Source organism: Trichechus manatus, unplaced genomic scaffold (genome assembly GCF_000243295.1).
Source record: "Trichechus manatus latirostris isolate Lorelei unplaced genomic scaffold, TriManLat1.0 scaffold00016, whole genome shotgun sequence".
In the NCBI taxonomy this organism is placed as follows: Eukaryota; Metazoa; Chordata; class Mammalia; order Sirenia; family Trichechidae; genus Trichechus; species Trichechus manatus.
The window spans coordinates 1,959,532-1,986,885 of NW_004443952.1; the positions used below are offsets into that span (position 1 = coordinate 1,959,532).

At 40.1% G+C, this 27,354-nt stretch overlaps 1 protein-coding gene across 1 annotated transcript in view; it reads left to right on the top strand.

The window, feature by feature from the left end:
* BRINP1 (BMP/retinoic acid inducible neural specific 1) overlaps positions 1–27,354 on the top strand; it is a 216,802-nt gene that overhangs the window by 155,277 nt on the left and 34,171 nt on the right. The window lies entirely within an intron of this gene.

Consider the following 27,354-nt stretch of genomic DNA (forward strand, 5'->3'; position numbering starts at 1 on the left):
TTATAAGTATTAATTTGTTGATATTGATTCGGTAAATATTTATTTGATGTCTATTATATGTCAGGTCCCTGTTAGATGTTCCATGTGTATTCATGACCTTAAGAAAATATACCCTTTAAAATAGTAATTTCACCCTTATTAATTCATCATAAAAGGAGAGGAGGTTGCAGGGGAAAAAAAAAGGCTGTCTTTAAGTACAAGTAGAGTTGTTCATAAAAGCATTATTTATAACAGCAAAAAACAATGTAAAGATCTCAATTTTCCACATGAGGAGACTAAGTGAATTATATTTCATCCTTACAACATAATCTTAGCAGGTACTGAAATGTTGTTTATAAAGAGTTTCCAACAATATATGAAAATGAGTTGATATAATGTTAATTAAAAAAACTGTAAAATTTCTGATTGGATGTATGGCATGATCTTAACAATGTGAAGAGATATGTATAAAATAATATTGTGAAGAGATATGCTAAGATGTTAAAACAGGTTACCTCTGGGTGGTTAGGTTATAGATGGTGTCCTTTAGACTTCCAGTTCTTTTTCTAACTTTTCTACAATGATCATGTATTAACTTTATAGTCAGAAATAAAATGACATGCTTTAACTTTGAGCAGACTAAAAATGTGACCTTCTAGAAAGGTATACGATAAAGGTGATTCTGAATGTCAGTGGGAGGAAAGTTGGGCCGAGATTGGCAGGTAGAGCTAAGCAGAGCCTAATATGACTTTTATATTCTGGTTCCTTGGCAACTCTGATTTGTGCTCCTGTTATAGAAGATGGTTGGCAAACGGTTGCAGGGAGGACTTGTAGTGTCACTTGGGAGCAATGAATGAAAATCCCTCAGGGACATTCAGCCCCAGAAAGTGGTTTAGTGTTAAAACCAAACACAACAAAACAAAACCGCTAACACAGGAAGAATAATCCCACCCAAACAGGTGGGTCTGAGAGTGCATGATAAGATAGGAGAGAAGAAAAACAGATCTGCCCAGGATTTTCAAACTTATTACTTCAGGTGATAACTTCAAGCAACCTTGCAAAATGAGAGCCAAGGTTCAAACCCCAGCAGTGGCTCCAGTTTGTATTGTTGACCACCCTGCTGTTTCATGCTATGCATGCTGAGGATGCAGAGACTTGTGAGTTATAATTGGAGTAAATATTAGTACTAAGGAAGTTATTGAGATTGTAGGGATGTTTAGAGGCAGATTTACCATGAAGATAATGATGCTTAATGGCCAGGATTCCCTCACCTTCCAAGTCCCTATCTTTTCTTATTCCAAAAAATATTGATTTTCTTATATAATTTTGAATTCCTTTTACCAAAGAGGAACTATTGTAGCCTCTGTCCTCCAAAACCCAGATCTGCTATTGGTTACATTACTAGAAATACATTATCCACAAAAAAAGCATCATTTGATTGGATTCAGTGATTGAAGAAAGTGTGTTCATGTCCCTTCCAATACTGATTCTAGGGTTTTATGAAGACAATAAATCATCAGACCTTTACTGCGATGTATCATGGGCCAAACTCAATGCTAATCCCTAGGTATATGAACATAAATCAGTTAAATTTAATTCAGCTATGTTTTACGAACTCATCTTGGCACCTGGAGCCCTGGTGGCACAGTGGTTAAGAGCTATGATTGCTAACCAAAAGGTTGGTAGTTCGAATCCACCAGCTGCTCCTTGGAAACCCTATGGGGCAGTTCTACTCTGGCCTATAGGGTTGCAATGAGTCAGAATCGACTCGATGGCAATGAGTTTGGTTTGTTTTTTTTCTTGGCACCAGGATATAGTGGTGACAAGACAGACATGGTTCCTGCTCCAAGGAGGCATACATTCTATCGGGGAAGATGGGATTAAAACAAAGAATAATAAGTGTAATGAATTTTAATGGAGAAACATAATGAGGGATCTATAGTACCAGATAGTAAGGGTATTTAACCTACTAGGGAGTCAGGGAAGTCTACCTGTGGAAAAAATATATAGGATGAGACCTGAAGAATGAATAGGAGGGCAAGACATGGGTATGGAGGCAGGCAGAAGAGTCTGTAGGAAGGGATGTTTGAGGAAATGAAGACATCTTATGGGGTTTTTAGAGATTAGAGCAGAGCCATCAATGGTGAGAAATATAAGATACAAGCCCGGGTTCAAATCCCAGAAGGCCTCTGCAGTGCATTAATGAGGTGAAATTTAACTTGAGAACAATGGGTGCATGGAATAGTGTTAAGCAAGGAAGTAGCACAAAGAAATTAATGTTTTAGAAGATCACTGTGGATGCTGGGTGGTTAAGTCATTAGAAAGAAGTAGATTAGAGGCTAGTGACCAGTTAGGAGGCTACTGCAGTGCTCAAGATGAGATGTCACAGGTTTAGACTATGGAGGTGGCAGTAGGGGTGGAGAGAAATAGACCAGTTCTGGAATTACTCCGGAGGCATCGTGACCAGGATTTAGTGAAAAGACCATGAGGAATTTAGATAATTTAGGATGAGTAGGGTGTGGGGATGAGAAAAAGAGGCTAGCTAGGCAGATCTATATGAGTCAAGTAATATATAATATAATAGAGATAATAAAAGTAATGTATAGTATTATGGGGATTCAGAAAAGAAAGGAATTCATTCTTTCTGGCCAAGTAGTGAAGTCATAGGGAAAAATGAAAAAAAGCTGAGAAAGAATAATATTCTCCTGGTGAAAGATAAAACAAAACAAAAAAACACATCTTAAATATAAAACAGGAGAACATCTCATGACTTTTGAGTAGGTCAGTATTTATTCAGTGGGATACAAAAGGCACTAAGCATAAAGGACAAGATTAATAAATTGTTCTACATTAAAATTAAAAATTTCTGTTCATCAAAAGATACTAATAAAATAAAAATGCAAGCCATAGAGTGGAAGAAAATATTTGTAATTCATTTATTTGATGAAGAACTCTTATAAGGAATATAGAAAGAACTCCTAAAATCAATAAGAAAAAGACAGACAATCCAGTAAGAAAAGAAAATGGGTAACAGATATGAACAGACGCCTCATAAACAAAAATATCAAAATGGCAAATAAACATTTGAAAGATACTCAAATTCTTCTAGTCAGAAAAAAGAAAATGTAAATTAATACCGCAGTGCAATACCATTACACAACAATCCATGTGGCAAAAATGAAAAAGCCTAACAGTACCAAGGAGCCATGATGTGGAGCAGTGGGAACTTATATGCACTGTTTGTGGGAGTGTAAATTGGTGCAACCACTTTGGAAAATGTCCTTGCCCTATGACCTAGTAATTCTGACTCCTAGGGATGTACCCAACAGAAATGTGCCGTGTGATACCAAAATACATGAATGTTTTTAGCAGTTTTATTCAAAATAGCCCCAAAGTGGAAACAAACCAAGTGTCCATCAACAAGAGAATGGATAAATACATTGCTGTGCAGTCACACAATGAGCTATCAAACAGCAACAGAAAGAATAAACTACCGTTTCAAGCAACAATATGGAAGAATCTCGTGAACATAATATTGAGCCAAACAAACCAGACACAAAAGAGTATGGGCTGTTTGATTCCATTCCTATAAAGTTCCAAGCCATTAAAAAGAAATACATTGTTTTAGAAATCCAGAGAGGGTTAATCTTTGGGGAGAAGGAGTGGGACAGTGATTGAAGGTGCACAAGAGAGGTTTCTGGAGTATTGGCAAAGTCCTACTTCTTCATCTGGATGGCATGCAGTACAGGGTGTATTTGTTCACTTTGTGAAAATTCTTGGAGCTGTACACCATGATTTGTGTGTACTCTTTTCTGTACATACAATATGCATCTATTAAAAGTTCATAGTAATGTTCTACATCTTGATACCCTCTGCAAAGAGAAAACATGAATAAAGCAGCGAGGCATGAAAGAGCATTCATCTCTTTGAAAGAGCACAGCTAGAGGACAGCCTGCGTGGACTAAGGATAGAGTAACCAGAGATAATGTTGTCGTTAGCTACTATCAAGTTGGCTCCAACTAATGGTGACCTTAAGTATAACAGAACGAAACATTGCCTAGCCCTGCACCATTTTCATGATCATTGATATGTCTGAGTTCATTGTAGCAGCTATTTTGTAGTGCTTTCCAACCTAAGGGGCTTATCTTCCAGCACTACATCGAACAATATTCTGTTGTGATCCATAAGGCTTTCACTGGCTGATTTTTGGAAGTAGATCACCAGGCCATTCTTCCTAGTCTGTCTTAGTCTGGAAGCTCTGTCAACACCTGTACACTATGGGTGAACCTGCTGGTATTTTAAATACCAGTGGCATAAATTCCAGCATCAAAGCATCACGCAAACCACCACAGTAGGACAGATTGACAGATGGGTGGTGGAGAGACAATAATAGCTATTGTTTATTATTCTTCCCTATGTGCCAGGTACTATGCTATGATACTTATATTTAGTATGTTTTTAATCATCACACAATTCCTATGAGGAAGACAAAAATATAATCCTCATTTTTCAGGTGGGGAAGCTGGAGCTTAGAGAAATTACTCCATGAGTGATTGAACTGGATTCTAACCGAGACGGTCTGACTTCAGAGACCCTTCTCTGAAATGGTGTTGCTCTCCATTTCCTCTGAATGAGGCTGGGAGGGGAGATCTGCAGAGATTTATTTGGGTATAGGGACAATATGAATGGCACTGTAATGACCTTTACCTTGTGTTGTTTCATAAAATATTCATCAAAACAGGGAAAATGTAGAGGGAAATAGAAAAAACAATTGGAGGAGAATAGAAACAAGAAAAAAAGGATCATAGAAATGATCAGAGGCTATTAGTAGTCATAACAGCAACAACCATACTAGTAGTAATAACACTAATGGCATAACGATAACTTCTTCATTTTACACTTCTCCAAGAAGCCCATTGAGTGTTTTACCGACATTGTCATGTAATTTAATCTAGTATCCATCTGGTGGGGTATACGGAGAACACGGTTTTATCTCAGTAGCTCATTGATGTGGAAAAGGCTGCAGAGAGAATACATTGCTGAAATCTAGGGATGAGCCAGAGCTGTACTTATTCATACATTCACTCATTCATTCATCAATATTTATTAAGCATCGACTATATGTCACGTTAGTGAATAGAACAAGCTAGGTATCATTTTGGAGCTTATATTTATTGTGTGGGATTGTGAGGGTGAAGCGGAGAATAAACAAATAAACAAAGAAATATATTTATATACTTATATAGTGACTGATTATAGATATATTTTTTAAGGTAGGACTGATATTTTGGGGAATATTTCTTGTCAGTGGACTGGAAAATGCTTGTCGGAGGCAAAGAGAAGTCAAAGATGATGCCAGGGTTTTGCCTGAGCAATTGCAATGATGGAGTTGTCATTTACTGAGATGGGGAAGGCTGTGGGAGAGACTGGTTTTGATGAGACATGAGGAATTGGGTTTAAACCTTCTATGTTTGAGAAGTCTATTAGATACACAAATGTAGAAGTTGAGTGGGCATTTGCAAAGTCAGTGAAGACAACTGGAGATATAAATTAACATAGAGATGACATTTAATGCCATGGAATTGGACAAATTTACCTTGGGAGACAGTGTAGGTAGAGAAGAGAAGGAATCTAATTATTGAGCTATGGAGTGTTTCATATAGAGGGGTTGAGATGATGGAATGATCAGGAGGAATAAGAAAAGGAAATTGAGGAGTGGTACGAGAGATGGGAAGAGAGCCAACAGAGGTGATATCCTGGAAGCCAAGTGTCTTAGTCATCTAGTGCTGCTATAACAGAATTACCACAAGTGGATGTCTTTAACAAAGAGAAGTTTATTTCCTCACAGTAAAGTAGGCTAAAAGTCCGAATTCAGGGTGTCATCAGCTCCAGGGGAAGGCTTTCTCTCCTATTGACCTTCTCATAAATCTTCCCCTGGACTCGGAGCTTCTCCATGAGGGACCCTGGGTCCAAAGGACATGCTTTGCTCCCAGCACTGCTTTCTTGGTGGTATGAGGTTCCCCTGTGTCTCTGCTCCCTTCTGTCTTTTATATTTCAAGAGATTGCCTCAAGACACAATCCAATCTTGTAGATTGAGCCTGGCCTCCCTAACACAATTGCCGCCCATCCTCCCTCATTAACATCATAGAGGCAGAATTTACAACATATAGGAAAATCACATAATACTAGGAATCGTGTCCCAGCCAAATTGATACACACATTTTTGGGGGGACATAATTCAATCCATGACACCAAGTAAAAAATGTTTTTCAAAACAGAGATCATGATCAGCTGTCAAATGCTGCTGATAGGATGATTAAGACAAGGAATGAGAACAGAGTATTTGATTTAGCAACATAGAGGTCATTGGTGACCTTGACAAGAGATATTTCAATGGAATGAGGGGGGTTAAGTTTGAGTTTAATGAATTCAAGAGAGAATGGAAGAGCGGTAGAGAAGACAGCCCATAGAAAACTCCACGCAGGGGTTACGTAGTAAATGGCACAATAGCAGAAGGTGATATGGAATCAAGTGAGTTTTTTTTTTTTTCCTTTTTAACATAGAAACAACGGGAATGTTATATGCTGATGCTAATTATTCAGTAGAGAGGCAAAAATTGATGTTGAGAGCAAGAGAAGGGGTGTTTTAAGATCAAAGTTGAGCAGACAAGAGTGAGTGGGGTGTACTGTTTGACTGGAATTATTTGTCTTAGTAGCACCTGACAGTTCATCCATAGTAAAGTGAGGGAAGGGAGAATATATGGGTCCAGATATTTGAGTACAATTCATAGATGTAGTGATGGGAGCATATTTTTGAATTTTATTCATGATTACTTTTCATAGATTTTAAGTGGCATACTTTCTTTTTCAGATTTTAGTATCTCTGAAATTAGAATGCTTATAATTGATGTGTGTCATAGCTTAATTTTTAGAGTTTTTTTTTTTACTCTTAACCAGTTAACTAGTTGCCATCAAGTAACTCGTGGTGACCCTTGTATGTCAAGGTAGAACTGTGCTCCATAGGGTTTTCAATGGCTGATTTTTTGGAAGTAAATTGCCACCTTTATTCTGAGATGACTCTGGGTGGACTCAAACTACCGACCATTTGGTTAGAAGCTGAGCTTGTTAAATGTTTGCGCCACCCAGGGACTCTTTTTTTTTTTTTTGGCTTAGTGGTACATAAATAAAGCATATTTTACAACTGATGGCATCTTAGATTCAATGGCAGGTGGTCTTTATCTCATTGAAAAAGGAGTGAGCTCATTAACCCATCTCTATTTTCCAAAAGAGAAAGATGGTCGAGAGGAAGATGAAGGTCTCTAAAAGATGGGAAACTGGGGCAGTGAAGAAAGATGGAATGAAAGACCGCTGCCTTGGGACATCATCTACCCACTGCCTACACCTTCATACAGGCATACAAGACCACTGGAGACTCTATTTTGAGAGCTCCTCTTAATCTTCATGTTCAAAGGGTTAATTTTATTTCTTGGTTTCAAATCCTTTCTTAACCCTCTTCTTCCTATTTCTTCCTTCTTTCTCCTTTCCTCATACTCCTACCCACTCTTTTCTTGTGTCTTGACTTAAAACCTCAACTCCTTTCAGAGGAAGTTCCATCTCCTATCACTCATGCTTTCTTCATGCCTTAAATAGCCTCGTCTCGTTTACTGAGTTCCTTCTATCTTTTCAATGCAACATCCCTTCATCAGGAATCCTCTCCTCCCCAACCCCTGCTTTGGTTCAGCCTCTCATCATTTATTCCTTTCCTACATCATTATAATGATTGCCAAACAAGCCTTCTTGATTCCGATCTCACTCCTGTTGATACAGCAGCCTGTATGGTCTTCTTAAAACACAAATCGAATGCTGTCACTTCCCTGCTTAAAACCCTTCATGGCCTCTATAGAGGTTTGGGTATAAAGTTTAGGCTTCTTAGCTTACCCAAATCCATTGCTGTCAAGTCGATTCTGACTTATCTAGGACAGAGCAGAACTGCCCCCATGGGGTTTCCAAGCTGTAAATCTTTATGGAAGCAGACTGCCACATCTTTCCACAGAGTGGCCAGTGGATTTGAACTGTTAGCCTTTCAGTTAGCAGCTGAGTACTTAACCACTGCATTACCAGGGCTCCCCCAGGCTATTCATAATCTAAGTCTTGCCTGTCTTCCTGACTTTGTCTTATTTCATCATCCAACACACACCCACACTCTTCTTCCAGACAAGGATGGAATTTCTAACAATCCACTACAGCAATCACTTTTTTTTTGTTTAATTACACTGCACATGTGCACATACTCTCTCCAGTTCCTGAGATACCACCTCTTCCAGGAAAGCTTCTCTTCCCAGGTTGTTAGGTGCCTTGCCCACTGTCTTCCCTAGCACTTGTCACACAGTAGTATAATCGTCCTATTACTAATCTGTTTTCCCAACTGGAATGTCAATTCCTGGTTGAAAGAGACCATATCTATCTCCAGCACAATACGTAGAGCCTGGTACACAGCCATTGCTCAGAAAATATTTGTTAAAGGAATCCATGAATGAATGAATGAATTAAAAAAAAAAATTCAGACTATAATAAGCTCTACTTTCTCTGAATTTTTACACTTCCTAGTCCCCATTATACTAGATTTAGTTCAACCTAACAAGCATTTTCTGAGGGCCTACTATATACAGCCACTATGCTACCTTACATGGAGAGCATTCTTCAAAAGTGTATGTGCCTTTTTTACTTCATTGGTTGTTACATCGTCTAGGTAAGGAATCAAACCACTGGGCCATTCGAATGCTACCTCTTCTGAAAAGCCATTTGGGAGCACACCAATCAGAACTGTTCTTTGGCTTCTCTGACCTTCTGCATTATGCTCCTCCTTTCCCTTATGGTCTTCTCCTCTCCCTGTGGTCTTTGTTGCTTGCTTCCTTCTACAAAGAGAGACAATGTAGCATAGTGGTTTATAAAAGGCTCTGAATCAGAAAGATGTTAGTTCAAGTACCATTTCTACCGTTTGGTAGCTGAGTGACCTTAAATGAAACACTGCAGCCTCTGAGCCTCTGTTCTTTACCGATGTCATCTGGTTGTTGTAAGTGTTATAATAGCCAATGCAGGTAAGAACATACATAGTGCTTGGCCCACATTAAGCATTCAAAAATGTTAGGTATTATTTTTACCTCCTCTATTTGTATGCTGTTTGCAAAATATTTGCTTTATTTATCTTTGCATCTTCCACAGCATAGCCAAGCACAGTGCTTGGCATATATCAGACATTCATTAAATATATGTTGAACAAATAAATGAATGACTTCTGCTTTTTTGTCCCTGGACATATTAAATACAGTGTCACTTACATAGTAGAAACTCAATAAATCAATCCATAAAACCTCAGCAAACATTTGTGAAACACCAAAGAACTACTGGGCTGGACGAAGTGGGGGAATCAAGATGATAAATGAATAGGACCTTCCCTGAAGCTCACAGTCTAGAGGGTTAAACTAATTGCATATGTTGCAAAAGCCTAACGGCCTACAGAAGAGATAAATCTCGGTTTGATTATTGTTTCTTGATGGATCAATGAAGTGATTGGTATTTTCCTCAGTGGTTCTATATTCATTGTACACTAACTCATCCTCTTGGATTAATCTTTCTAAAGCACAGGTCAATTAGGATCCACTCCTGCCTGAAACCGTTCAATGGCTCCCCCAGGTCCTTCAAGTTTAAGAACCAAATTCCCAGCTTGGCTTTCAAGAGCCTCCATAATGGATTCCCAAAGTCACTTTCCTGCTTTAGCTCTCATCAGATCCCTTTGGAGCAGTTTAGGTGGGAGTTTTCTATAAACACTTAACTGTCAAATAAATAATAGCAGTGATGATAATGACCTATATGCCCAATCATACAGATCGATTGTTCTCTAACTCATCCTGCTCTTTCTCACCCTTGTGCCTTTGCTCAGCCTTATACTTTACTAGGGCTGCCTCAAATCTTCATCCCAACCTGGTGGCATTCCACTTAATCTTCAGGAGTCACTTTAAATGGTAACCCCCTCCATATACCTTCACACAAGCATGTACTTATTCACATGTATACAACTGGCTAGAATTCCCTCATTTGACTCCTTATAGCTCTTTGGTTAGACCCCGCTAAGACATGATTTTTTATTCACCTTGCATCATCATCATTTCTGCTTGGGCTTTATCTCTTCTATTAGATTAGATTATAGACCTCTTTAAGGAAGAGATTTTGCCTTGCCAACTTTGTATTTCATAATATTCAACACAAAGTCATGGATATTAGAACTCAATACATGTTTGTTGAATTGAATTTTTGTAAATGATTGGTGCTAGAGTGACAATCCCTGGAGAAGGACATCATGCTTGGTAAAGTGGAGGGTCAGTGAAAAAGAGGAAGACTCAATGAGATGAATTGACACAGTGGCTACAACAGTGGGCTCAAACATAGCAGAGACTGTGAGAATGGCACAGGACCGGCCAGTGTTTCATACTGTTAAACATAAGAGCGCTATGATTTATACCCAACCCTACAGCACCTAACAACAACAACAAAGAGTGAGAATAGAAAGGGCAAGATAAGGAAGAGGAGGAGAAGGAAGTGGAGGCAGAAGAGGAGAGGGAAAATGGGGAAAGGGAGTGGGAAGAGGGGAAGAGAAAACAGGAGAGGAAGGGGAGGAAGAGAAGATGGGGAGGAAGAAGGGAGGAAAGAGACCAGAAGGAGGGAAAGGGAAAGAGAGGGAAGAGATAAAGGAAGATGATAGGGAGGGGAATGGAAGGGAATGAAAGGGAGAGGAGAGAGAGCAAAAGGAGGAGGGGAGAGGGGAACAAGGAAAAAGGGAATAGAGGGGAAAGAGAGAGGAACAGGAGGAAGAGGCTGAGGAAGAGAAATAGTAGCAATAATCCCTTTCTTCACTATGTAAGTATCACAAATAGGGTAAAGATCACTATATTGGAAATAAGCTCACCACAACTAATAGAAAGAGACGAATAGAGAATGTTGAAGGAATGTTTAAAAATAACATGTTTTGATCTACTCCTTGTTAGGCATTCTGCCAAGTGTTTTATTTCAATTAGCCCATTTCTTTTTCCCAACAACTAAGAAGTGAGGATCAGACTCCCCATTTTCCAGATGAAGAAACTGGGGCTTGAAGATGTAAAATCTCCTCCTCAAGGTCCTAGCTTTTGATTCCTAGTCCTCTTGGCTCTATGCCCCTTTATTCCTCTCTTGTAGCTCAGAGTCAGCATGGCACACTGTCACGTGGGTAGCACCAGAATCAGTCCCTGCCCAACTAGTAGTAGAGGAAAAGGAGACAGGACATGAACAGGTCTCCATATCAAAAACCCTCCTCCTTTCTTACGTCCCTATCGCCCCATGTACCCTTGGGATCCCAGGTTGCTTCGCTGAGTGGCTGTAGCCAGTGTCTGCTCTAGTCAGCAGCTCTGGGGGAGTCCTCTTTAAGATAGCCCTTGCTCATAGGGAATGGCTCCTTACTGAGGTCCCCTTTTGTTTGGTTAGCAGAGGCCTGGGAGGTACTTGACAGGAAGCCATGTCTCTGCCTTCCTGTGGTCTGTCTCTGAGGCCTGTTCAATAAAAGAGCAGTGCTTCTTGACTTTCACCCATCTGCTGCATCCAAATGTTGGTTTTCCTTTATGAGCCAGGAACACCCTGTTCTCTGCCTTGTCAGAAGGAGAAGTGGAGCTCTGCTCAAGAAGTGCATTATAGATATCAACCAAAGACTCAATCAGAAAACAAATAAGAATCGGGGTGGGGCATCAGGAGAGAAGACTTGTTAGTGACAAGACTTTGGGCTACTTACTTAAGCCTCTGAGCTTCCCCACGTCTTCTAACCCACAAAACAGGCATAGGAACACCTCTGACTCAGAGCCATGGGTCTCCATTTATTTGGAAAACAGATAGAAAGCATCAGACCTAAAAAACAAGAGATTTGTTATGTTAATAATAATCATAGTTACAATTTACTGGATAATTCCCATGTGCCATATATAGAGCTTATTTCTTTCTTTCTTTTACTTTTTTTTTTATAACTGTGGTAAATATATATCAAAGGAGCCCTGGTGGTGCAATGGTTAAGCACTTGGCTGCTAACTGAAAGGTTGGCAGTTAGAACCCGTTCAGCGGCTCCACCAGAGAATAGAGCTGGTGATCTGCTTCTATAAAAATACAGCCTAGAAACTCTATGGGCACTTCTGCTCTGTCACATTGGGTTGATATGAGTTGAAAATTGACTTGGTGGCATCTAACAACAACAAATATACATGTAACAAAACATTCCATTTCATCATTAATCACATGTACAATTGAGTGAAATTAATTATGTGTATCATGTGCTTCAACTGTCACTGTTATCCATTGTGAAATTTTTCCATCATCCTTAACAGTGCTCAGTGTCCCCTAATCAATGAGAGCTCATTTCTTTATATAAGTATCTCATGTAACATCAACACAGCCCCATTTTCCAGGTTTGTTAATTGAGGCTCACAGTGGTTAAGTAACTTATCTTGTAGGTGGCAGAGCAGGAATTTGAACCCTGGTCCACTCAGTGCCCATGTTCTTAATCACAACATCATACTGCTTATCAACCTGGGGCACGTGAATAAATAATCACAGGTTTTATTAGAGTAAGTATTTATATAGTCCTTTCTCTGTACCAGCAGTGTAAATTTGTATAGGTTCTACTGTTTTCTTTAGAAATTCTGTGATTTTCCTAAAATTACTTGCCAAATTGTGTATGTATGTATGTGTGCCTGATTTTCAGGGAAGAATATCCATAGCTGTCCTCATATTCTCAAAAGAATCCAGAAGCAGAAGAAAAAATAATACCCCTAGAACAGATGGTCACTAACATCTTATAACATTCCAGGAGTAAATGATTGTAAAAAGTGTTGCCTCTTACCGGAGAAAACCTAGAATCAAGATGGAGACTCAGACTTGTGCAGGAAGGAAGTAGAAATTCTAAGCAAGTATCAATTGATAGGTGTCAGCTGGTTATGAGAGAAAAGATATTAGGGAAGTTATCTCTTAGTATATAGTAATGTGGGGATATGTTTTTCAAATAAACTTGTGGCTAGGTTTGCAGGATGGAAATCCTGGTGCATAAATGGTCTTTGTGGCAATTTCATCTATTTTAACAACTATGTCCTATAGATCCCTTGTCAATCTTGTTAATTGTACAAAAATCAAGTATCAGGATGATGAGAACCTAAGTAAGTAAACCACAGTAATTAGTTCACTGACTCTGAAGCAATGGCACTTGTTTATATTTTAAGATTATTGAGTTAATCCTTACATTTTCCCTCACAATTCACCTTAGTCAGAATTAAGCTCTCCTTTTACACTGCAAACATAGCACGTTTGATGTGACTTTATTATAGTCCAGATACATTCTGCCTTGTCTTATGTGCACAATTGTACTATCTACCACTAAATTGCAATGAAGACCCCCAAGAGAGTAATTGTATCTTTTTTACATACACATTATTCATGTCTTCTTAGCATAGTGTTTACTTTGAAGTAAGAGTTCAATAAATGTTCGCTAATGCATTGATATGAACTGCCAAAATGCACTTTTCTTGAGATTGGGCAACAGGTCTTATTTTTCTTTGCATCACAGTGTGAAGCTACGTGAGGTATATTGTAGATACTAAATAAGTATCTATTAAATAACTATGTTTATTAACTTTAGATCTTGTGGTACTAGCTAGACTGGCATTTCCCCGAGTATATGCCATTTCCCCAAGTGTATGCCATAGTACACTAGTTCTGAAAGATTTTCTTTGTTTTGTTTTGCTTATTTCTTTATTTTTATGGTTGTAAAATACATAACATAAAATTGACCATTTTAACCATCTTAGCATATACAATTCAGTGGCATTAAGTACATTCACAGTGTTGTGCAGTCACCACCACTGTCTAATTCTAGAACTTTTTCTTCACCCTGAAAGGAAACCTCATACACATTAAGGAGTCAATCCCCAGTTCCACCTCTCCCAGGCCCTAGCAACCACTAATCCACTTTCTGTCTCTATGGATTTGCCTATTTTTGATATTTCATATAAGTAGCTTCATATAGTATGTGGCCTTTTGTGTCTGACTTCTTGCACTTAGCGTAATGTCTTCAAGGTTATCCATGTTATAGCATATGTCAGTATTTCATTACTTTTTATAGCTGAATAACATTCCATTGATGGATATATCTCATTCTGCTTATCCATTATTTGATGGATGGACATTTGGGTTGTTTCTCCCTCTTAGCTATTGTGAATAGTATTGTTACACACATATGTGTACAAGTTTTTGTTTGAACGTAAGTAGTTTATTGTTTTGGGTATATACCTAGGAGTAGAATTGCTGGATCATATGGTAACTCTATGTCGAACTTTTTGAGGCACTGCCAAACTATTTTTCACAGTGTTTGTACCATGTTACATTCCCAACAACAACATATGATGGTTCTGAAGGATATTAATAGGTGCTAAATTAAAAAAAAAGTTGTGGTGCTCAACTAAGTTTTTACTTTATGATAGACTACATGATTGGATTATTCCTCTCTTCCTCTAAGAAGATTATACACCCTGGTGCATTGCCACGTGACTGACAATACTGCCCTGTGGGAGGTGTATACATCCTTTCAGTTGACATTGGAATTGACCATGTGATTTACTTTGGCCAGTGGGATGTGAAAGAACATGGTGCATGCCACATTTGAGCAGATGCTTTAGGAGAGACATTACCCGGCTTGGCCTTTGCTCTTGTCCCTCTGCCACGAGGATGTCAAATTCCTAATAAGGACTGCTCCTTCAGCTTGGATCCAAAATGTAGAAAACATCCAGAGCAGAGCCAAAGCACAGCTAACCTGTAACATGAGCAAGAAATAAACTTTCGTGGTAAGCCACTGGGATTTTGACGTTATTTGTTACCACGGAATAACTTAGCAAAAGCTCAATAATACTTACATACTGAATTAAACAACATAAACCACATTTATTTACTGCAGGACTTCTCAGTACCTTAACTGTGCTAATGTGCATTATGAGTCTCCAGAGATGGATCTAGTACAGAGTTTCCTGAATGTATTTGATCCTGGGGATATTTGCAGATCTATGATTCTGTGGCATACAAATTGGTGAATGCTGAACTATGCACACTGTTTGAGTTCAGTCTTGTCTGAACTCTTCTACTTTTCTGAACTCTTCTACTGCTACAGAAGTAAGGGATCTTCTTTGCTCCCACTGAAACTTGTGAATATTTCTGTGTATATTTTATTATAATTATACATTTATAAATTTTGTTCTCTAACACAGCCGGGACCCCTTGATGTCAGAACTTGTGTCTTATTTATTTTCCATATCTTTACTATCTAGAGCGAGCCCTGGTCGTGCAGTGGTTAAGAGCTCAGCTGCCCACCAAAAGGTTGGCAGTTCAAATCCACCAGCTGCTCCTTGGAAATCCTGTGGGGCAGTTCTACTCTGTCCTACAGGGTCACTGTGAGTCAGAATTGACTCAATGGCAATAGGTTTGGTTTGAGTTTTACTATCTAGTATAGAGCTTGGCTTAATAAAATGGAGAGTAAAGGTACTTTACTAATAGACGCTGAATTGAGCAATTTTATTGTTGAACTCCTACTATAATTGAACACTGTGCTTCATGTCTAGTAAAGAATGCAGAGATAATAAAGGCACAGTTCTTGTCCTCAAGAATCATAAGGGATCCAAAACAAAATATGTGCTAAAATTAGTGGTCAAGTCCTTGAACACCATTGTTCTCTTAGAATGGTTTTTGGGTCTGTGTACTTTTTTTTTTTTTAAAGTCAGATTTTTCTGAGCTCCTGTCTCTGTAACTACTGAAATTAAGTCAAAATAACTTTCAAGTTTCAAGCCATGATGGCGGGAAGGAAGATATAAGTCCTGCTTACAAGAGATGGAAGGAAAGATGTGGAGCATGCTAAGCACAGAACAGAGAACCACAGTCGTCTCTGAAACACATTCTGTCTCAAATTCACGTTCATTCAAGCATTCCTACTGAACACCACTTCTGTGCTAGGTGATATGGCAATGGGAAATGAATGTGTCATTACCTCTTGCCTTCAGAGAGCTCACAGACTAGTAGGGGCATGAACATAAACACACATAATACAATGTGATAAGCATTCTATTAAAATTTGAGATATGTGCAAGATGCTTTTGATTGCTAGCATAGGGACTGCCTGAGACTGCCTAAGGCATCCACAAAAAGCAAGAGAAAACTGGTTAGAACAGGAAATGACTTTCGCTGAACAACTATTGTGTGCTAAGAGCTTTACATGTTGTTATGGATTGAATTGTGTCCCCCAAAAATGTGTGTTAACCTGGGTAAGCCATGATTTCCAGTCCACCATTTTGTAATCTGATATAATTTTCCTATGTGTTGTAAATCCTAACCTCTATGACGTTAATGAGGCAGGATTAGGAGCAGTTATGTTAATGAGGAGGGACACAATCTACAGGATTAGGTTGTATCTTGAGTCACTCTGTTTTGAGATATAAAAGACAGAAGCAAGCAGAGAGGATAGAGACCTCATACCACCAAGAAAGAAGCTCCAGGAGTGGAGCGTGTCCTTTGGCCCAGGGTCCCTATGCTGACAGGCTCCTAGACCAGGGAAAGATTGATGACAGGAACATTCCCCTGGAGAAACAAAGCCTTCCCCAGGAGCTGGCACCCTGGGTTCAGACTTCTGGCCTCCTGGACTGTGGGAGAATAAATTTCTGTTTGTTGGAGCCATCCATGTGGTGTTTCTGTTGCAGCGGCACTGGATAGCCAAGACACATGTGTTAGTTCATTGATTTTGTTTTCAGGTTCATTGGGGTATAATTTACATACAGTAAAATTCACCCCTTTAGGCGTACAGTTCTATGAATTCGACAAACTTATTCAGTCATATAATTATCACCACAATCAAGATATAAAATATTTCACTTAATTTTTAGAACAACTCTACAAAGTAAGCTTTGATAAGGAAACTGAGGATCAGAGAAGTTAAGCCTCTTAGCTTTCCTAAGGTCATGAAGTTAGTAAGAGCTGGAGCTAGCAGTTGTGCACAAGTCCCTCCATCCATTCATTTATCCCTTTACCCATTAAATATGCATGAGTGCCTGCTGACTGTTAGATACTGTGCTTGTTGTTGTTGCAGTGTGCTGTCAAGTTGATTCTGACTCATGATGAACCTATATGACAGAGTAGAACTGCCCCATAGGGTTTCATAGGCTGTAATCTTTATGGGAGCAGATCTCCGGGTTTTTTCTTCTGCGGAGCCACTGGTGGGTTTGAAAGACTGATCTTTGCTTAGCAACTGAGCACTTAAACTTTGTGCTATCAGGGCCCCTTAGACACCGTGCGAGTCTCTGGGATTTTTTTTGTGAGCAAAGTAGGATTGGAACTTACCCTCATGGCACTTGCAGTCCAGTAGGATTGACATATATTATGCAAACAAATAGTCATCCAAGTATATAGTTATAAACAGTGGTAAGTGCTATGAACGGAATGCACAAGGCTTGAGTAAAGTTTAGGGGCCAATGAAGTCTTTGCTGAGGAAGTAGCATTTGATTGGAAACCTGAAAAATGAACGGGAGTTAACTAGGTCAAGTGGGGTCTTCCATGCAGAGTGATTGTGACCGGTGCACAAGTGTGTCTGGGTTAGAGGCAGCTGCTGAGGTAACAGGTGGTTAGGTTATGCAATGCCTTAGACCATATTAAGGACTTTTTATTTTTACCTTAGGAAAATTGGGAAGTCATAAAAGGTGTTTTCACCAAGGAAATGTCAAGAGAAACATGGAATCACCCAGCAATGTGTGGAGAACGAGTAGAAGGGAAGAAGGAGTTAGGAGGCCATTGCTGTGGTCTACATAAGGTGTCATGGTAGTTTGGACTGAGGAGGTGATGGTAGAAAGAGAGAAGTGGTTTATCTGACTCTAAAGCCTGTGCTCTGTCTGTCCACTGTCTCATCAGGTGGGCCTTGATAATGAATGGGATGAGGAGGAGCTGCTGGGGATGTCAGTTAGTAATGCTACCCTACAACTAAGAAAAACATCGAACAAATAGTGGCTTAGACAGAAAGAGGCTTATTTTTCTCAATTTACAAGAAGTTCTGGGTAGACCATCCTGAGCTGGCTTGGTGGTTTTACCGTGCCACCAGGTACCTAGTCTCCTTCCATCTTGCTCTTCCACTATGCTTCCTGTGGTGCTTTCATGCCACTGGTTGCAACATGGCCACAACATCCCTAGGCATCATGATACATTCCAGGAAAGAATAAAAAATTATTGATGAAACAAGGAAATCCCCCACAGAAATCCCGTACAAATTTTCCTTTTAATACCAATGGCCAGAATTGTGTCAGATGGCCGCTACCAGTTGCTGGGAAGGCTGGGAAACTGAGATTTTGTTTTAGCTGAGTTTATGAGTGTGGATTACACCTCAACATAAAGAAAACAAAAATCCTCACAGATGAACCAATAAGCAACATCATGATAAATGGAGAACATATTGAAGTTGTCAAAGATTTCATTTTACTTGGATCCACAGTCAGTGCCTATGGAAGCAGCAATCAAGAAATCAAACGACATATTGCATTGGGAAAATTGGCTGCAAAAGACTTCTGCTGCAAAGATGTCACTTTGTGACTATGGTGCATCTGACCCAACACGTGGTGTTTTCAATCACCTCATATGCCTGTGAAAGCTGGACAATAAATAAGGAAGACCAAAGAAGAATTGCTGCTTTTGAATTATGACGTTGGTGAAGAGTATTGAATATACCATGGACTGCCAGAAGAATGAACAAATCTGTCTTGGAAGAAGTACAGAAAGAATGCTCCTTAGAAGCACGGATAGTGAGACTTTATCTCACATACTTTGGACATGTTATCAGGAGGGACCAGTCCCTGGAGAAGGACATGATGATTCTTGGTAAAGTAGAGGATCAGGAAAAAAGAGGAAAACCCTCAGCAAGATGGATTGACAAAGTGGCTACAGCAATGGGCTCAAATAGAGCAACAATTGTGAGGATGGTACAGACTGGGAAGCATTTTGTTCTGTTTTACATAAGGTCACTATTAGTAGGAACCAACTTGACAGCAGCTAACAACAACAAAATCATTACCTTGAGAGGAGCCTTGGTGGTGCACTGGTTAAGTGTCTGGCTGCTCACCAAAAGTTCAGTGATTTGAACCCACCAACCGCTCTGCAAGAGAAAGAAGTGACAGTCTGCTTCCATAGAGATTAGTCTTGGAAACCCTATAGGGCAGTTCTACTCTGTCCTATAGGGCTGGTATGAGTCGGAATCTACTCGATAGCAACAGGTTTGATTTGTTTGGTTATTATTACCCTTACCAAAATCAGGAATGGTTATTATAGAAATAAGTGGGTCTAGGGAGTGGGGAAGCAAAAAAGAATGTCTTCACAATGAGGAAAAAGTGCTATAGTTGTTTTAAATGAAGCTAACCTTAAAAATCAAGGCATGACAATCGTTCTCTATTTACCTGGAGCAACAGGAATAGGAGAAGGATATGAAATGTGTGGCTAATTGCTTCCATAAACAACTGCCTCCTTTGCCATGAAACCAGAAGAACTGATGGTGCCTGGCTACCATTTACTGAACATTTTGATCAAAGATTCTGTAGAAGAATCCTGATCAAAAGGGGGGGAATATAGAATAGAACTTCAAATTCTCATGGACTTTAGACTTTCTGGAGCCTTGGAGGCTGGATGAAACCCTGTAACTATTGTCCTGAGATAATCTTTAAATCTTAAACCAAAAATATCTTCTGAAGTCTTCTTAAAACCAAACAATAATCTAGCTTAACTAGTAAAAAATGTCTGGACAATGAATAAGGAAGACAGAAGAAGAATTGATGCCTTTAATTATGGTGTTGGCAAAGACTATTGAATATACCATGGACTGCTAGAAGAATGAGCAAATCTGTCTTGGAAGAAGAATAGCCAGAATGCTCCTTATAAGCTAGGATGGCAAGACTTTGTCTGACATACTTTGGGCATGTTTTCAGGAGGGACCAGTCCCTGGAGAAGGGCATAATGTTTGGTAAAGTAAATGGTCAGGGGAAAAGAGGAAGACCCTCACTGAGATAGATTGATACAGTGGCTGCAACAGTGGGCCGAAATATAGCAACAACTGTGAGGATGACACAGTACTGGGCTGTGTTTCATTCTGTTGTATACAGTGTCACTGTGTGTTGGAATGTACTCGAGGCACCTAACAACACCAATGACTGAGAGCAGAGAACTTGAGGAAGCACTCCTTTAGTGAGAATGGTCGGGGAAGACCTCTCTTAGCAGATGAAATTTAATCTGACTCCGGAAGGGTGAGAATGAGTCAGTTTTGTAAAGAACTGGGGGAAAGAATGTTCCAGTTAATGGGAAGAATAAAGTGTGATGACAGGAGAGAACTTGGCATGTTCAGGGAACAGCATCAGTGGTATGGCAGGATGTAGCAAGGACAGGAATCTGGGTAAGAGAGAAGTTCAGAGACATTGGCTTATTCGGGGAATCAGATAATAACAGATTGTTATAGGTATCAATTTTGTTTTTTATCTTAAATTCTGGGAGAAAACTTACATTTAAAAGTAAACAACCTCTTCTTAAAGCTTCAAGAGTATCTTCATGTTGAAAATTAATGAGATTGATTTAAAAAAGCCACCTTATTATTGGTAATTTCATAGTTTAGATTATATTCTATTTTTCAAAATTGAAAGTGTCATTTAGAAGTCCCCTTGCCCCCAACGCCTTTTGTCGGTGTAAATTCTTCTCTGTTTTTATTTATGATTTCTATTGTCCTTGCCTCACTAAAACCTATGTTTCATGAGAGCAAGGATTTTGTTTTAGTTCATTGTTCTTTCCCCATAGACTAGAACAGTGCCTGGCATATAATAGATGCCTGATAGATCTTTGCTTAATAAATGAACGAACAACAGCAGGATAATAGAAAATCAAGGTTGGAAAGAATCTTAATGTTCATCTAGTACAGTGGTTGGCACACTTTCTCTGTGAAGTGCCATCTCATTGCTGTCGAGTAGATTCCGACTTATAGCGACCTTATAGCAATGCTATAGGACAGAGTAAAACTCCCCCATAGGGTTTCCAAGGCTCTTCACAGAAGCAAATGCCACGTCTTTCTCCCATGGAGCAGCTGGTGGGTTCAAACCGCTGACCTTTCGGTTAGCAACTGAGTGCTTAACCACTGTGCCACAAGGGCACCTTTTTAAAGGGCCAGGTGGTAAATATTTTAAGCTTTGTCGGCCACACATTCCCAGTTGCAACTACTCAACTCTCCTATTATAGAATAAAAGCAGCTACATAGTTATTAGGTGCTGTAAGTTGGTTTTTCGACTCATAGTGACCCAATGTGACAGATTAGAACAGCCCCATAGGGTTTTCTAGTAGGCTATAAGCTTTACGGAAGCAGATTGCCAGGTCTTTTCTCTTGTGAAGCCTCTGAGTGGGTTCAAACCACCAACCTTTTGGTTAGTAGCCGAATGCTTAAACTTTGTGCCACCAAAAACCCCAAAAAACTCAAACCCGTTGCCATTGAGTTGATTCCGACTCATAGCAACCCTGTAGAACACAGTAGAACTGCCCTCACAGGGTTTCCAAGAAGTGCCTGGTGGCTTTGAACTGCTGACCTTTTGGTTAGCAACCATTGCTCTTAACTACTACGCCACCTTTGTGCCACCAGGACTCCTTAAAAGCAGCCATAGAACTAGATAGTAGACAAGACTTATCTTAGGTGAGGGGAAGGACAGCACACACTACAGGGGAAGTCAGCACAACTGGACTAAACCAAAGCTAAGAAGTATCCTGAATACAACCAAACACTTCGAGGGACAGAGTAGCAATGACGGGGGTCTGGGGACCTTGGCTTCAGGGGACATCTAGGTCAATTGGCATAACAAAGTGTATTAAGAAAATGTTCTGTATCCTACTTTGGTGAGTGGCGTCTGGGGTCTTAAAAGCTAGCAAGTGGCCATCTAAGATGCATCAATTGGTCCCAACCCACCTGGAGTAAAGGAGAATGAAGAACACCAGAGACACAAGGAGAGCAATAGCCCAAGAGACAGAAAGGGCCACATAAACCAGAGACTGCAACAGCCTGAGACCAGAAGAACTAGATGGTGCCTGGCTACCACCAATGACCACCCTGACGGGGAACACAACAGAGAGTCTCTGTTGGAGCAGGAGAAAAGTAGGGTGTAGAACTCAAATTCTAGTGAAAAGACCAGACTTAATGGTCTGACTGAGACTAGAGGAACCCCAGAGAACATGGCCCCTGGACTCTCTGTCAACCCAGTGCTAAAATCATTCCTGAGGCCAACTCTTCAGTCAAAGATTAGACTGGACTATGGGACATAAAATGATACTCATAAAGAGTGTGCTTCTTAACTCAAGTAGACACATGAGACTAAATGGGCAGCTCCTGTCCGGAGGTGAGAGGAGAAGGCAGAGAGGCAGAATGGACACGGGAAATCGGGTGGAAGGGAGGAATGTGCTGTCACAGTATAGGGAGAGCAATTAGGTTCGCATAACAATGTATGTGTATAAATTTTTGTATGAGAGACTAACGTGAATTGTAAACTTTCACTTAAAGCACAACAATAAAATAAACTTTAAAAAAAGCAGTCATAGATAATACTTAAACAAATGGGTGTGGCAGCGTTAAAATAAAATTTATTTACAAAAATAGGCTGCAGGTCAAATATGGTCTATGGTCATAGTTTGCCAACTCCTGTATCTGTCTATATGTTAGGTTATGTTGTGCTGACAATTCCTGATTCTCAGTTGCTTGTGAAAGTAAATGTTCATTTTTTGCTTATGCTACATGATGGTCACAAGTTGTGATTCTCCTCTTTTGGTGGAATCTATCGGGAACCCTGATGGTCTTATGTTTGTGGGAAAAGAGAAACTGATGAAGCCATGTGTTGGCTCTTATGCTTCATTTTGGAAGCAACACATATCACTTACACTCATACTTTATTGGCCAAAACATGTCCTGTGAACCCATCCAAATTCAGAGGCTGCAGTGTGTAATTATCTTGAAGAGAACACTTTCTAGGAACGGACACTGAATATGGGTTAATAATAATTCAATCTACCACATGTCATTTGAATCTTGAGTTCTCAAGAGCATTCCTGCCATGTCAACTTTCAAACTCTACTTGCAAACTCTTCCTATGAGAAAACTATTTTCATCCTTCAGAACCTCTCTAACATTTAAAAAGATTTTCGTTGCATTGTGTTGAATTCTATCTACCTGTGTCTTTCACCCAAGGGTTTCAAGTTCCAAGTCTTCTCCTTAAGATCCTGCAGAATAGATGATGATTCTTGTGAACACAAACATTACTCTATCTAGGGGGGAGTATTCCCTAATTCTTGCACTGGGGGAGCCAGAAGCCACCCTGTATTCCCCCAGGTGGCTGCCTTTCTTCATTTCCCAGAGTGTAAATGACCCGTCACAGAGACAGGGCTGAACTTCTGAATGAGATCATAGCCTTTTCGCCCTTTCTGCACAGTTTCACCCGGTGAATTATCGTCTTATTTTCATTCCACTCCAATGAGCTGTCAGTGATGGATACTGTAATTCACAGCAATAGAAACACAAACAGATGGGTAATTGACCTGCATGCCTCCATTACACTGGAGTTCAGCATGGCTGTTGGAGCCATAAAGTCCTTTATCTGCCAGTCTGAAATCCCTGGGCTTTCATGAAGAAGGGAATCAGGCCAACTTTTTGCAAAAGGTGCAGTCCTAGTTGTTGTTCTCCCTGCCTCGTGCATTTCAGAAATGGGCAGAATTTGACAAGCAGAACTTCGCAGGTAGAAGACAACAGCTGGGATCCTATAGGGCACAGAGATGTCTACAGGGGGCCACATTTTGATGCAAGAACAATGTAGAAAAATATTTATACTCAACCAAAATAGAATCTGTATTTTTTCTCTTTTCCCTTTGGCATTGTAAGAGATTGTGCACTTAATATCTAATGAAATAGGTCAAAAAAGAGCAAATCCTTAAAAAAAATACTGAAAAATATTAGTTAGGATATAGAATAAAATAAAACAAAGCTGAGCAAAAACAGCCCATGAAGATCATGGCTCTTGCCTTGAACTAGACTGAGGATGATCCAAAATGTTCACACACTGACCACCTGTGCTCAAGGTGAGCCCTCTGCATGGAATGCTGTAGCTGTTCTTTATCTATTCAGATCCTGCTCATGCTTCAAGGTGCAACTCACATCTTACACTCACCACAAACCAAAAACAAAAAACCAGACCCATTGCCATCGAGTTGATTCCAACTCATAGGTACACCCACCACAAAGACATCTATAATTATAGTCTCTAGATTATTATTTTTTTCTTATTCATAATAGGCTACTGACTTAATCTATACTTGGTACACTGCTGTGTACCAGTCACGATGCTACTTTCTATGTTTTAATCATCAATTGAGTCCTTTCCCTCTTGTTCTTGAATTATGAGATTTAGTGTTGAAACTTCAAGTAACCCCTCCATGTCCTTAGAAGGTAGGAAACCTATGTTAAACTTCTTATCTTCTCCAACAATTCCCAGTGTACTACTTGTTGATGAAGAAGAAGCTAAGAGCTCCTGTCAGCAAAAGAGAAGGATTAAGGTCAGAGAAGAATGTTGGGCTATAATCTCCAGGTCTCAGGTGTGCCTTCAACTTCTGTTGATTGAGTCTTCTTTTCTCGACCTTCAGTGTTGCCTAGCCTCACAGAGGAAGGTCACCTGAACCACGTGCCTGCTTTTCACAGCAGTGTTGACAATGTCATCTAAGTTCTCCAGGGATCCAAGGTGGAGGGGTCTCCCTTGAAGTTCTGTTACTCTAGCGCCCTCCCCCACCCCCCACCATGGTTGAAACTAAACAATGCAGAGAGTCGCTGTATCTTTTTCTGTACCTGAAGTAGATGCACTGCCTGTAATGGATAAGAATCTTTATTGGTGTAAGAACTACTGTTCCTCTAGTGAGCTCACAGATCTCTGTTCTGTGTCATTCCTCCCTTCAGAGTTTTGATCTTCTCCTAGGCTCTAGAATGCTCTTCTCTAAGGGGACTTAGGAACAAATAAACAAGATGAACCATTTATCAAAAAGAAAGGTGATCACCAGGTTGCGTCTCATCTGGGAGTTCTATTGCCTGAGGCCTTTGCACATGCTGTTTCCACTTTCTAGACTCATCTGTCTGTAGCCTACTCATCCCCTAAGACCTGTTTATCCATTAGGTTCAATCTTAAATGCCACTCCCTCTAGGAGCATTTGTTCAACCACCCCTGCCCCATTCTGAGTTAGGCACTCTTCCTCTCTGCTTCCTGAGCATCTTGTGCTTTCTTCTGGCACAGCATTGATTTCACTGCATTTGAACAAAGCGTTTACACATCTCTCTCCTTCACTAGACTGTGAGATCTGCAAGGGCAAAGATTTCCTGTCTTACTCACTCTAGTATCCATATCACAGTGCATGGCACATAGTAGGGGCTTAAGTGATACGTATGGAAAGAAGAGAAGAGAGAAAAAGGGAAGGAAAGAGAAAAGAAGGCAGGAAGCGAGGGAGAGAGGAAGGAAGGAAGGAAAACTCAGAAAAAAAGAATGATGGAGTGATCAATTACAAAGAACTACAGTAATTATTATCATGCTGTTAAGTGAAAATGCACTCACGGAATGATTCATGCTGACCTGGATGGGCCTACTCAAGGTCGATTTTCCCAAAAAGGGCTGAAGTTTGGTCTTGGAATGGATCATGGGTTGATGTGGGGTGAATAAAGGAAACCTAACATTTATTGAGCATTTAATCATGCTAGGTGTCGTCTTAAGTTCTTTTTATGCCTGTCCCAACCCCATTTACTCCTCACAACAACCCTGGAAGGTGGTTATTGAGATTTCAACTTCACAGGTGGGAAAACTGAAGTTTCAGAAGACATTACCCAGGGTTGCTCTGTGCTGGAGCTAGCACAGGGATATGAAGCCAAGAATCTGTCTCAGTCCCTGCTCTTTTTCCACTAAAGAAATGGAAGATCTCTCAAGTGTTTCAGAACTCAGTCAGAATTCCCGGATTTGAGTCCTGATTCTGTTACTGTAGTCAGAGAGCATTGGGCAAATTCACCTAACTTTTCAATTCTAACATCCCAGAAGTCTGATGGGGCAATTTTCTTTTCAGCTGGAGTGAGGAAGAGGATAGCTTTCTTTTTTTTTTTTCATGTAATAAGTAAGTTGTTATTAAGTGCTGTCAAGTCGATTCGGACTCATAGCGACCTCATACGTAGTTAGAGCCGATTCTGTGCTTGGCCTTATTTGACACTCTGGGGGTTTATAGTGGACAGACAAGACTCCTGTCCTTCTAAAGCCCACTCTCTAATGGAGGGAATGAAAACAAATCAATAAGATAATTTCAGTCAGTAATTGATACTATGAAGAAAATGGAAGAGCCTAAAAAAGAATGCTATATTGGTGTTACATTTCAACTCCGGTGGTCTGGGAGGTCTGGATTACAAGGGGGCCTTGCAGAGAGCTGGGAAAAGAATATTCCAGGCACAGGGAAGAGCAAATGCAAGGACTATAGGAAGACTGGCACATTGAAGGTGCTGAAAAAAGGGCAGGATTTCTGGCGTGTTCTGAGTAAAGAAGAGGATACTAGGAGATGAGAGGAGGGAGAGAGAGATATCCGTTGTGTGACAGAGAGAAGGAGAAATCAGGTCTCCACACACAAAAACTGCTTTAAAATACAAAAAAAAACCCAAAAGTGAGACGTATGTGTTGGTGGTGAGGTGGGAGGGAGGACTGGGGAGAATAGGCAAGAATCAGGAAAAGAGAAAGAAGACGGCATGGGTGTTCCCACATCTACACTGCCCACTCAACTCTGCGGCACACTGAGACATTCCATTTAAAAGTATAACAAGTTTTTTTTTTTTTTTAAAGTATAATGTGATTGGGGGTGGGGGAATATTCCATATGTTCAGCGTGGGTGAGCTGGTGTTGAAATGAAGCTCTCAACTCTTGCCTTCCCGGGTTTTGTGAGGCAAAATTTGTATGCTTGATAATAATGGTGGCCTTTTTCTCTCTCTCATTTTCTCAGTTTTCCTTTCCATGTGTGTGTGTTTGTCTCTTTGGGAACTGTGGGGACAGAACTGCTACCCCAGCCGGCGGCTGTATATCTTTCAAACAGTGGTTCCACAGGCCAAATCCCGCTCCAAATTATTTATGACTCCCATTGAAGCCGGCAAGATTCAGGCGCCGATCTGTGAGGTCAGCAATGGGCCTCTTTGTTGGACACAGGCCATCAGGAGAGGACTCTGACTGTGACTGCTGTG